Source organism: Pleurodeles waltl, chromosome 2_1 (genome assembly GCF_031143425.1).
Source record: "Pleurodeles waltl isolate 20211129_DDA chromosome 2_1, aPleWal1.hap1.20221129, whole genome shotgun sequence".
NCBI classification, from domain to species: domain Eukaryota; kingdom Metazoa; phylum Chordata; class Amphibia; order Caudata; family Salamandridae; genus Pleurodeles; species Pleurodeles waltl.
Window position 1 is genome coordinate 362,609,272 of NC_090438.1, and position 13,203 is coordinate 362,622,474.

Here is a 13,203-nt window from a genome sequence, read left to right on the forward strand (position 1 = left end):
GGTCAGGAGGAATTAAGAACAGAATATCAGACTTGAAAAAGTTTTAAGCCTACTAAATTAATTTGGTCTCACTGCCAGATATGCCAAGTCACATATTTGGGACATGTACAATGTGGCTGGAGGTATTAAACTTAAACCTTCTTCAATGAAAGAGACTGCTAAAGCTTCAGATCCTATGAGCAAGCAAAATGCAAGATCATTCCTAGCTATGACAGAGTTCTATTCTAAATATTTACACAGTTTTGATGATACAACTTACCATTCAAGACAACTTTTAAAAAATAAGGTGAAATTTGAGTGGACTATTTTGTGTAAAAATGAATTTCACTTAATCAAACAAGCAATTTCAGATGCTTCTGCCTCTGGCTGATTTGATAAGTCTTCCCAAAGTTTTGTGACTTCTGGTGTGAGTTTGAAATGGTTGAGGCTGCCTTAACACAGAAAGATCAGAATGGAAAATGTTAGACCTGACAGAGTTAGGGTGGTCAGTCGCTAACTTTTTGCCTGCCTCCCTCCATTTTCCTGACCCTGTTTTTGCTATTTTTTGGACTCTGCACACTTTACCACTACTGACCAGTGGTAAAGTGCATGTGCTCTCCCCCCTGACCATAGTAACATTGGTTCCTACCCGATTGGCATATTTAATTTACCTTAGTAAAGTGCACTACCTGTTCCCAGTGGGCCTGCCTGCAGCACTGATTGTGCCACCCACATAAGTAGCCACTTAACCATGTCTCAGGCCTCCCATTGCACGGCTTGTGTGTGCAGTCTCACTGCCACTTCAACTTACTTGGCATTTAAAACTACTCGTTAAGCCTTATACCCCCCCTTTTCTACATATACGTCACCCCTAAGGTGGGACCCAGGTAACCCGTAGGCCAGGGTGCTATGTAAGTAGAAGACAGGACATGTACTTATGCGTTCTACAAGTCCTGGTAGTGAAAAACTCACAAATTCATTTTCCACTACTGTGAGGCCTGCTCCTCTCATAGACTAGCATTAGAACTGTCCTCATATACATTTATGTGGTAGATCCTAATCTGGAAGGAGTAGCCCTGTCATGTTTAGTATGGCCTGAATGGCAATAGAAATTCCTGCTTACGGTTGCAGTTGGATTTAATAGTACTATCTAAGAAATGCCACTTTTGGAAAGTGGGCATTTCTCTGCACTTGCTGTCATCTGTCCTCAACAGCCTGCTTCCAATCTACATCTGGTCTGGGCTGGTTGCCCTTGTGCATTCCACCCAGACAGCCATAAACACAGGACATTCAGTCACATCTGCATTCATCTGCATACTGAATGGGTCTCCCTGGGCAGGAATGGTGGAGGTGCTCTCTCTTATACTTCAAAGGCCTGTGGCCTGCCCTCACACAAAGGACTGATACCCCCCCAAAGGGATTCTGGCAGACAGGACTGGTACTGAAAGGGGAACTTGTGCACTTCAAAACCACTCTTTGAAGTTTCCCCCAATTCAAAGACATTTTAGGGTATATAAACAGGGTCTCTAACCCCACCAAATCATACACTTTTGCATCCACATCTGGACTCTGTCAGAGGGACTGCTTGGCTGCCCCAAGTACTTATCTGGGCTCATTTGCTGAGAAGGATCCCTGCCATGCTTGTTGCTCTGCTGCCTGCCGGCCTCTGACTCTGCTAGAAGGACTCTGCCTTTCCCACAAGTGCTCTCCAAGGGCTTCAATTGAGCTTGCCTCCTGTTCTGTAGTCTCAGAGCCACAAAGACTTCACCAAAAAGAAGAAAATCCCTGTGCATTGGAAAATCGATGCAACGCCTGCAGAAGTCAATGCAGCACCTGCCTTGCGGCTGAAAATTTGCAGCAGCGCCTACCGGATCGATGCAGTGCCTGCTCCTTATTACCAGCACATCCAGGATTCTCAACGCATCATCCCTGAGTGTCAATGTATCGCTGCATCGTAGTGAGGAACCAAGTCTGCACTCCTGGAAATTGACGCATCAGCTTGCAGCATGTAAAGAAACAATGCATTGTATGTGCCACACTGGAAAATCTGGTGCAGCGCCTTATCTTTCAACGCATCTCCTCCTCTGCCGTCCCTCTGCATCGTTAATTCTGATGCATCCCAGGTACTCTGTGTTACGAGGATAGAACCACTGATTCTTAAGGATTGAGGCTCATTTAAACCTTCAAAAAGTGATATCTCGGCTTGTCCATACTGGATTTTGTAATTTGTATCTTTTTTTTCTAAATTGGTGCAGAGTACTTTTTGTGGTGTTTCCACTGTGTCACTGTATGAATTATTGCACAAATCCTTTATGCATTGCCTTCTAAGTTAAGCCTGCCTGCTCGGTGCCAAGCTACCAGAGGGTAAGCACAGGATAATTTGGATTATTTTGTGACTTACCCTGACTAGGACTGTGGTCCCTACTTGGACAGGGTGCATACCTCTGCCATCTAGAGACCCAATTACTAACAGAAAATAAGTCACAATTGCTTTTGCTTCACCTACTTTCTCCATCGGAGGAAAACTACTCCATAATTGGAATAAAGACTTTAGCATGTGTGTGGCCTCTGGAGCATTTCCACTCATTTTTTGGAGGTAAACCTTTTACGGTTCACAATGATAAACTGCTAGTAAAATTACTGACTACTGAAGGTGTGAAGAAAGCAGCTGTATGAATTGCAAAGGTTTCTATGAGATTACAGGATTTTGCATTCCACATAGTGTATGCCCAAGGAAAAGACAATGTTGTGGCTGATATCCTGCCAAGAATGCCTTAAGATGTAGCGCAATGTATTGATGATGAGTAGGATGAATACAGGATTGCATTGATCCATGTGATTGGTCTAAGCAATATGATGACGATAATGATCTGTCTAGTTTAAAAAGGTATATACAATATTTATTGCATAAAAATGCAACTTAAACAAGCAATCTTAGGCGGTCATTATGAACACAGTGGTAACAATACCGGATCCCCGCCGGCCGCATAAAGAACTGTCCTATGGACCGGCGGGTGGAAACATTGTTTCGGCCCGCCGGCCCACAGGAAGGCCTGGCCGGGACATTGTTGGAGGCTCCACATGGAGCCGACGCCAATGCCTCTGTGTGGCCGGTGCAAGTGCACCCGTAGTGCAGATCACTGCCTGAAAATCGGGCAGTGATCTGTGCAATAGGGCACTACACCAGGGCCCCTGCACTGCCCATGCCAAGTGCATGGGCAGTGCAGAGGCCCCCAGGGGTGCCCCGGTGCACCCCTTCTGCCAGCCTTTCCCTGGTGGGAAAGGCTGGAGGCTGAGGAAACATTATCCGAGGGGTAGCACCGCTGCCCTGTCAGATAATGTTTCCGCCCGCTGCCAGGCTGCCTGATGGAGGAAGCCTAGCGTTGAGTGAGGGCTGCTGATGGCGGCCCTCACCGGGTTCAGTATGTGGCAGTTTGGCCCGCCATGCCTGCTGGCGGTTTCACCCGCCGACGCCAGCATGGCGGGCCAAACCGCCGTGTTCATAATGACCGCCTTAGTTCTTTTTGGGAGTTCAGAAAAAAGTTATCAGTTTGGATGGCATTAACATTGTAAATCCCAAAATGAATGTTAGAAATATAATATGTTTTGGTGGCCAGGAATGGATATTTTATTAAAAGGATAGTCAGGTAGTGCACCAAATGTGTTGTGGCAGATGAAACTTTGAAAATATGTAATCCTCCTATGGTAGATTGTGACCTACCTAAGAGTATGTGGAAGATAATTGCTATTGACCTCATGGGACCTATGTAATTTAGGGCCTCATTATGAGTTTGGCTGTCTGACTGCCAGACCGATGCGGTGGCAGGTACCAAAAGACCGCCCTGTTGGAGGTCATACAGACCTCCGTATTATGATTTACACAGTCAGGCCTGACAAACGTCAGCCAAAATCCTGACACCGCCAGGACTGGAGGGCGGGAAAGAGGCGGTCTGATCACTGGCACCACCAGTCTGTCAACCAACCACCGAACATATTTCAAGTCAAAAATACCCATTGAGGTCTTCCAAAGGCCGTGCTAACTGTGACAGTCAGTGTTCCCCACAGTATTACACAACACCACATTGGATAGATTTGAAAACAACACAGCTGACAAACATTCATGCATTCAATACACCTACCAACCACACTATAAAACATACCCCTCCACACACCACAATCCCCTCCACACACCACAATCCTTTGCATCTTCCCCGCCAAACACAGAAGCCAGAGCAACATAAGAGCAAACCATACCATAGATTAGGCACCCTACCATCTCTCACAAAGCACAAATCACACATCTTCACAACACCCCTAACCCAAATATTTGCACCCTATCACACTATCTACCTCACGTCACTCCCTCATCACACAGCATCTCCAATTTATTTTTTTGCCTCACTTCTTTACCACCACCATTTCACCACAAAAACATCCCCGTTTCACAGATGACAAGTTAAGAGTCATAGTGGATGACATCATTATCGTAGAGATACACCTATTTGGAGTCCAAGTCCAGCAGACTACTATCACAAGGAAAATGGAAATGTCGACAGATTGAATTCTGTAGGCTACAACCAGCACACAACAGACGACATCAGGAAGAGTTAGAATGACCTCAGGGGGAAGGTCCGTTCCAAGACAGCCAGGCACCCGCTGGCAGTCTACAACACTGGTGGTGATCCCCCACCGTCTCCCCCACAGTTCACATCATGGGAGGAGAAGGTTTTGGCCATCCTGAGGGATTGATAGGAATACATAGAGAATTTGAGTCAGGTAAGTCACAATTACAAAATTAGCTCACCAAAATGTATAGGCATGCATGCTTACTGATCACCTTTTCCCACCTACAATGTCATCCCACTCAACAGTCCAGTGTCCACCTGTCCATAAACCCCGGTCTGGCCTCCACCATGCCAATTACACCCACCTGGGGGGAACAACATCTCTGTATAGTGGGTATAGTACAGGGATTGGCAGCACTAAGAATCCCAACAGACACTGTTCTCCCATCACTAATACCAGAACAGTGCAGCCCAATCCAAATTACCTCCTTTGTCAACTCCACATTGGAGTGTACCCACCTGAGGGGATATAAATTGTACAGTATGTGGGTAGGACAGGCAATGCCAGTAATGATAGGTCAGCTGTCACTTTTAATGTCACTCTACTCAGCCAATACTGTATTCTCTGCTACCAAGACCCTTCTCCTTCTACTCAGCCTTTGCCTTGTACCCACCTATGGGGATATCAAATGTAAAGTGTGTGGGTTGGACAGGCAAATGTAGCAATACCAAGGTTAGCAGGCACTGTCTACTCAATGCAAAACACCTGCTCACTATGCATCTGTCCTAAAATCCTTGTACATCAACTCACTATAAAGGTCTACTCACCTGAGAGGATGACTTGTGTATGCTGTGTAAAGTACCTGGTATTACATGACTGTTAATCCCAGGAGGAACAGTCCCCCTAACTCCAATAACCAGGACACTGTCCACAATGACATTGTGCTGCTGTCTGTTAATTCACAAATGCAGGTGACCTACCTGGGAGGGACCAACATACAGATCATGGTACACTCTGTGAAGTGCCTAATCAACTAGATCCATCTTGAGCAGATAAGCCAAGATGAAAATAATTTGGACAGGAAGGACAGCCCAACCTATGTTCCCAATGAATGAAGGACAGCTCAAAGGTACCAAGATGCATCATCTAAATGTTTGTAGCAGAACACATATTCACAATGCACTGACCACATGATAACAGCTAACATATACAACAACAAGGATCCAGGTCTGCCTGCATAACAGTCTTCTAGGTGTTGAGATAACCTAAGCCAAATCATGCCCAGCCACTGTTTTGACTGCACTGTTGGAAAGATAGGGGTCTATGAACAGACATCCAATTGCCAAGAAACTCAGACATCCTTAGCAAGGTGACTTGAAATGGAAATGGCCTGTTCCCTAGATGTCAGGTCTATACAGTTGATAGCAGTTGTGCATCTCACATAATGGAAAAAAGCTAAGCCAATGTGTACATGGCCTTAATCAAATGTCACTGTAAACTGTTGGCCGTACTTGTCACAATACAACCTGTAAAGCTCTGTCTCTCATCCAACAGGTCTATCTGCCACTGGGTACACAGACACCAATCAAGAGACTGTCACTCCCCCTATTGATGAAGACCTCAGTGAGGATACCACTCCTGTATATGTGGACGTTGAAGATGGCGCTGACCAATCTGGGGAATCTGGTGAGACAACACCTGTCAGCCTCACCCTGATCACATCAACTCCTCCCAGCCCTGTTGCATCAACTTCTCAGGCAACCAGTTGCCCCCAAACCTGTGTCCCAAGAACAGAATCAACAATCTTGTGCCCCCCAGTACAGGTACCTGAGTTACATCTAGACAGACACCTCTGACAATGATGGACCTAGACCCAGTGGTAGGGGCCAAGCTGTGCCAAGAGTACAGGCACGTAGGGATAGGGTGCATGGAGGGATGGTGTGGGCCAGCGGCATAAGGGATGGGTCTGGGCAGGACACCATCACTGAAGTCTTGGGAGCCTACCAACAATCTGAAGGCATGACGGGCCAGGTACTCACCAACTCAGATACATCAAGCAGCTGCAGAAGGATTACCGCCATGAAATATTGCAACAGTGGGAGGCTCACAATGCTACCTTAGCCTCCATACAGGGGTGCTGAGGGACATGAACACCACCCTGAGCAGGGATCGAGAACAACACAAGATCTCTTCCATTGGCCTAGTAACATCAGCCCCTTCTACCTGTGTGGAAGCCAGTGGAAGGGAGGCCCTGCCAGGGGAAGGACCTGCTACAGACACCCCTGCCTCCGTAGCTGCAGAATCCCCAACAAGTGGGACATCTACCCAAACATCCAGGAGGTGCAGATGCCAAGACCTCAACCACTGCCAGGAAGTGACTTCTTCCTTATGGAGCCACTTTGTGTGCCACAGAATCACTCTGTCGACTGTTCTTTAAACACTATCCATTTTCCAGAATAGTAGGAAGCTGGACTTTGGACCTCAAATATTGTGTCAGCTACTCTAATGATTATTTCCAACATGACTGATCCCTTCACTATTTGACTTCTTTATTAACTTAATTTTCATCTTCATTTGCAGAGCACATGTGAATAAGCACAACTAGCACAAAATCAATGCCTAAAGGTGGTTTTTCATCATTGTGGGATGTACAATGTGAAATTAATGTGATTCAAATGAAGTGCTCTAAGGTGGTAATCTAAGGAGCGATATGTCACAGGCAGAGTCAGGCTGAGGATTACTAGCAACACAACAACACAAGTGGTCACTCACAAAAGCATTTTTATACACAGTACAGCCCATAGGCTGCAAAAATGTTTGGACTGCCATTGCCAAGAATGAGAAAACATTGTTGCTTCTGGCTAGATGTCTCAAAGTACCATCTCCCTGGCCACAGAAGAAAAGGCTATGTCAGACCCTGTCCCATAGTATAGGCAAACAGACTGGTTGGTTTTATCACCAGCTTGACCCTTATCACATACCAAAACCAGGTCTATCCAACTTAACATACCCCATTACACAGATAGAGGACAATACAATAGACCCTAGAGAGAGGCCTATCCTATTACAAAGGGTAGGCATCTAGTGGTATATTACACACCTATGTCAGTGTTGTGGCACAGGCACTATGGCCTGCAATGAGGAAATATATCATCATCTACATACAGGGCACACAGGATCATAATCAATGTAAAGGGAGAATGGTTTGAATACACAAGATGACATGTGATAAGGCCACATGATAACACACATGAAACCATTGGACCAAACCTCCAGGGCAAGCAGGTCTGTTCTGTAGCTCAGATAACTGACTGTCCAGGCAGCCTGGGCATGGCACTCACACAATCCAAATTTATGACAAACAGTACTTGAATCAATTCCATGTCCCCTTCACATGTCAGACCAGCTACAGCCACCTGCCAGTGACACAACTCTGAAATGCCCATATGAGGAAGGTGTGGTGAAGAGAACCGGAAGGAAAAAGTAACATACAAAGAGTTTAGGCAGGAAAAGGCAAACATGAGACACAAAAGGGATTTTAAACGTCTGTTGTTTTGTGACTGCCCCAAACAAAGGAGATCCTCAAGAGAAGCACATCTTCAAGTCTGATGTAGCCAGCAAACCTAGCCTGTATGATGCATAGCATTAGATGACTTGCCTCATGGTGACAGAGATACCCTTTACCATAAATCCTGACCCCCTATGGTACCCCATGCAGTCACAGTAATCATAGAACATTACATACCTACACTCAAATGAAGTACTGATTGATGAGATCTGCCCACATGTCTCCACCTTCATCCTCATCACTGTCATCCTCACTTGGCATATCCAGAGCCTCACCCCGTGGCACTGCCAACTCGCTCTCATCAGGGATGTATGGGTTGTTTCTCCTCAGGGCAAGGTTGTGGAACATGCAGCAGGCCACAATGATCTTACAAAGTTTTGCAGGTGAATAGAGGAGGGCTCCACCTGATTAGTCTATGCTCCAGAATCTTGCCTTCAGGACCCCAAAAACCCCCTCCATGACATGGCGTGTTCTTCCGTGTGCCTCATTGAAGTGGACTTCCCCTGGCATAGTTGGGTTCCTCAATGGTGTCAACAACCAGGGACAGTTTGGGTAAGCAGAATCCCCTGTAAGGAAATGCATGCAACAAATCAGTCCAGAGCAACATCTCACTAGCAGCAGACATAGCAGACAAACACACATGACATATGTTACTTACCAACCAGCCAGGCCCTCTCTGGGTACAGTTGTGCCATCACCCGGGAAATTGCGCTGTTCTGCATGATGAAGGTATCAACACAGATACACATGGGGAACAGACTTGGGAAATGTAGAGGTCTGCCTAACACACCACTTGGTTATTGATGGAATGTTAGTTCTTCCTGTTCTGATAGGCCTGTTCATTTCCATGGGGTGGAACCAGGACTACATGGGTACCATCAATGGCTCCAACAACACGTGGAATGTGTGCCAAACCACAGAACTCTGCTTTCACATGGAGAGAATCCTTACATTGAGGAAAACAAATGTAGCTGTACAGGTCTTTCAAAATTGCTGAGAGAACATCCTTCAACACCAAACTAAACAGGCTGGGACCTCTAAACAGATAGGGCCACTGTGTTGTGGAAGGACCCTGTGGTCAGGAAGTGCAACATTGATATGACTTGTTCTATGGGTGGTTATCTATTTGGATGACGTATGGGTGGCATCAGAACTGGTTCTATCTGAAGACATAGATCTATGCCTGTCTGCCTTTCCAGGTGGTAGATCTGAATGACATGTCTGTTCTCCATGGTCTGCAGGTCTGCTATTGGACGGTACACAGGAGGGTGTCTGATCCTATTCCTCCCAGGGTAACAATGTGGGCCAAAATGAAAAAAGACAGTTACTCAATGTGTCCCAAGAAATGTACATAGTACATGTCAAACATGAAATGTGTCATGACATGTGAGTCACTGTAAACATGATACACAACACACACCAGGGTTAAAACTTGTACATTTGTGAAACATTGACACCTTGCTTATCTACATACATGTACAAAACCTCTATCTGAACAGTAACCTCATGCCCAAATTACTCCAAAAACTACCTGCAATTCAATGCCCCAAATCCTGGATTACAAGTGGAGAAGAGGGTTTTGGCTGTCCCTCCAACAATGTTGTCACATCTGCAGGACCACATACCTACATGATAACTAAAATGATTGACCTACATGACAGGACATGGCCAGCGCTAAATAATCACCAGGACATAATTTTTATAATTGTGACGCGTCAAACTATATTGTGTAATTGCATTGTATGCCTCTAAAATGGTGGCTGCCCGACTAACTCCACTGGACATAAGGAACCGCAAGCGGACGTCGTCATGGTGGTAGGTGGATCCTACCATGGTTATCACTTCCATAAGATAACATTGCTGCCTATGGCAGCCTTGGACCAATGGCAGTGTCCACCAGCGGTGACGGTCGCGTACATGGCGGACATGACTGACACTTTCTACTGATTCTCTGACTTGACTCCTGACACTGCTGCCAGTAAGACCTCCATGGCCTGAGCTGCTGTGTACCACCTCTGGGAGCAGTCATACAGGAGATAGGGCCCCTGCCTTCTCACCAAAAGAGCTGGAGAAGCTTGTGGATGAGGTCCTACCCCTGTATAAACAGCTCTATGGTGCACCAGAGGAGCAGGCAAGTGTACCATTTGCACACTTTTTTCTGTGCCACTACTTATCTTAGCTTTAGTCATCCTAGGCTTAAGCCCAGTTTGTATTATTGTGTATGCAAAGCCATGTAGGTGCTGTCAGTGTGCACTGATGGTTGCGTCAATAGGCATGTATCTATGTCAAGTGACAGGTTTTGAGTCCTTAGACAATATGGTGAGTGTGCATTGAGTGTTCTCTGAAACAACTTTTGATGCACATGGCTAGGTAAGGTGTTATGACAGCCATCCCCAGGGTAATATTGCCACAAGTTGTTTGTAATGTATAGTCACATGTGGCTGCATGACATCAGGAGGGTTGAATGCATGTTGTATGTGTGGTTGACCACCATTTGAGATCTTTCTGTGTTTGCAGAGTGACCTCTGGCCACATCTGGCCTCGTTGGACTGTAATTCTGAAGCCGGGTAATGACTAACTATGCCCCACAGCTCTGCACAGGGGCAGCCAGTGTAAAATGGCTGTAGGCTACATGATGTACTGTGATGCATTTGATTTTTTGGACATTGAATATTGTGTAGGTATGTCTGCTCAGCCTGCAGGGAACAGGACTGTTTATTGTCACTCACTCCAAAACTGAACCACTGGGCTAGTATCCATTCCCCTTTTCACTACAAGTGTGACACTGTGCCCACTCCCTGTAATCCTGGACAGCATGTGATGGTACCAAAGCATGCCTCATTTCCAGTATACAGCTACTTGAGTCCATGTCCACTGATTACTATGGGAATTGCATTAGGGGCAGGGTTATAATCTGTATCTGATGTGCTCAAATCATCTCTGATAATGTGTGCCACATAGCCTTGACATATCCCTTGATCCCACAGCCCTATTGTCTCTTTCATCCGGCTCTGATATGTCCAATGCAGGCGCCTTTTATTTTAGACATTGCACATCTGCAGGCAGTGTGCTGTTGAGTGATATGCCATGGTATTGGATTCTGTTGTTATGGTTATGAAGCAGAACGCGTACAATGCATTGGCAGGTTTCTCTTTCAGTTATATAGGTTTTGTGAACACACATGTGTGGATGTGCGTATCTTAATGTTGACATGATACACCAGAAGTAGCAGGTGCCTGCATATATATCTGCACATGTCCACAAATGGCCAGACTTGCCTCTTTGTGTGCTCAACATGTCACTCCCTTCAATATGGTCAAAGTACATTGGGTTTGTATGTCGGCTTGCAGTGACATCACAGGACCGTAATCAGCTGGTGACATTTAGAGGTAGTGGATGTTTTTGTGCATTGTTGGCAGTGTGCTTCACCTGTCACCTGCCACTTAGTGAGATAGGTTCCATTGTGTTCCTGGTCAATGTCATGTGATTAGCTCATGTCCCACCATAGTCACTGTGCAGAGCTTGAGCTTAGGGTGTGCAGTGCACCCCAATGGGGAGTGCTTGCAGTCATGTCCCTGTGTCCAACGCATGATAAGTGCCACAAGTGGACAAGATGGTCAGGACAGGATGTCAACAGCTAGGTGCACTGACATGTATGTGTCTCAGCTATTTTGTATGGGACATGTGGACATAATGTTCTGTCTTCTCATTTGAATCCATGCACATCAACGCCTGTCAGAAGAAGGGGATTTGAAGGGCCATTGCCAAGAAGGTGCAGACTTTGGGGGTCCATAGCCGACAGAGCGCCCACTGTCAGAAGAGGTGGGAAGACCTGAGACGTTGGGCCTCGAAGACCACAGAGACCCAGCTGGGGATGTCCTCCTAATGAGGATGGGGTGCCACTAGGACCATGACTTGCCTAATGGCCCGCATTTTGGCAGTGGCCTATCCAGCCTTGGATGGGTGTTTGAGGGCAGCACAGAAGTCACAAGGGGGTGAGTACATGGAAAAATCATGCTTGAACCTTTAGCATGTGATTGAGTGAGGGACAGACTGCTCCTCTTGACTATGACCCTCATTATGACTCTGGTGGACGGGGAAGAAGTGGCGGTAATACCAACAGGCCGGCGGAAAACAAATGGAATTATGACCATGGCGGTCACCGCCATGGTCATCCGCCACTTCTCCACTCCGAACGCCAGTGTGGTGATGACCGCTGGCCGTCACAGACTGCCGGCGGTATCACGACCCTGCATACCGCCAAGGATTTCAGGTGGTTTGGAAACGCCATCAAATCCATGGCGGTAGGAACTATCAGTGCCAGAGAATTCCTTCCCTGGCACTGATAGGGTTCTCCCCCACCCCCATCCTTGACCCCAAGTCCTTCCCCCACACCCCCACCCCACTGCCACCCCCCAAAGGTGGCAGGACCCCCCTCCCCACCCTTAGCCCCAACATTGAAACACACCCCCACCCTACACGCATACAGAAACCACCATTACACATACCAACAAACATACCAACAGACACACAAACAGTCATACACGCACACATACATACAGACATCCACGCACACATACTCACAGACATACAAACAGACAGACATGCACACATTTTCAAACACACAACACCCCCGCATGTATACACGCATTCACACACCCCCTCTACATACTCACACAAACACCCCCATGAACACACACAACACACAACACTTCCCCTCCCCTAATGGATGATCAACTTACTTTGTCCGTTGATCCTCCGGGAGGGGACGGGATCCATGGGGGCTGCTACACCGGCAGCTCCCCGTCACCAGAACACCGCCACACCGAATCATGGGACGTGATTCGGTGGGCAGAGTTCTGATGACGGGGCGGTGGAGGTGGAGCAACCTCCACTTCCCCGCCGACCGCCAGTATGGCTGCTGGCGGCTCTCCTTCCGAAAAAGGATGGAGGGATGCCAGCAGTCATATTACGCCACGCGGAAAACCGCCTGCACTGGCGGTTTTCAGCACAGCAGTTCCTCAGCGGCCTTCGAACAAGACCGCCGAGGTCGGAATGAGGGCCAATGTGGCAATGTGTCACATATCTTC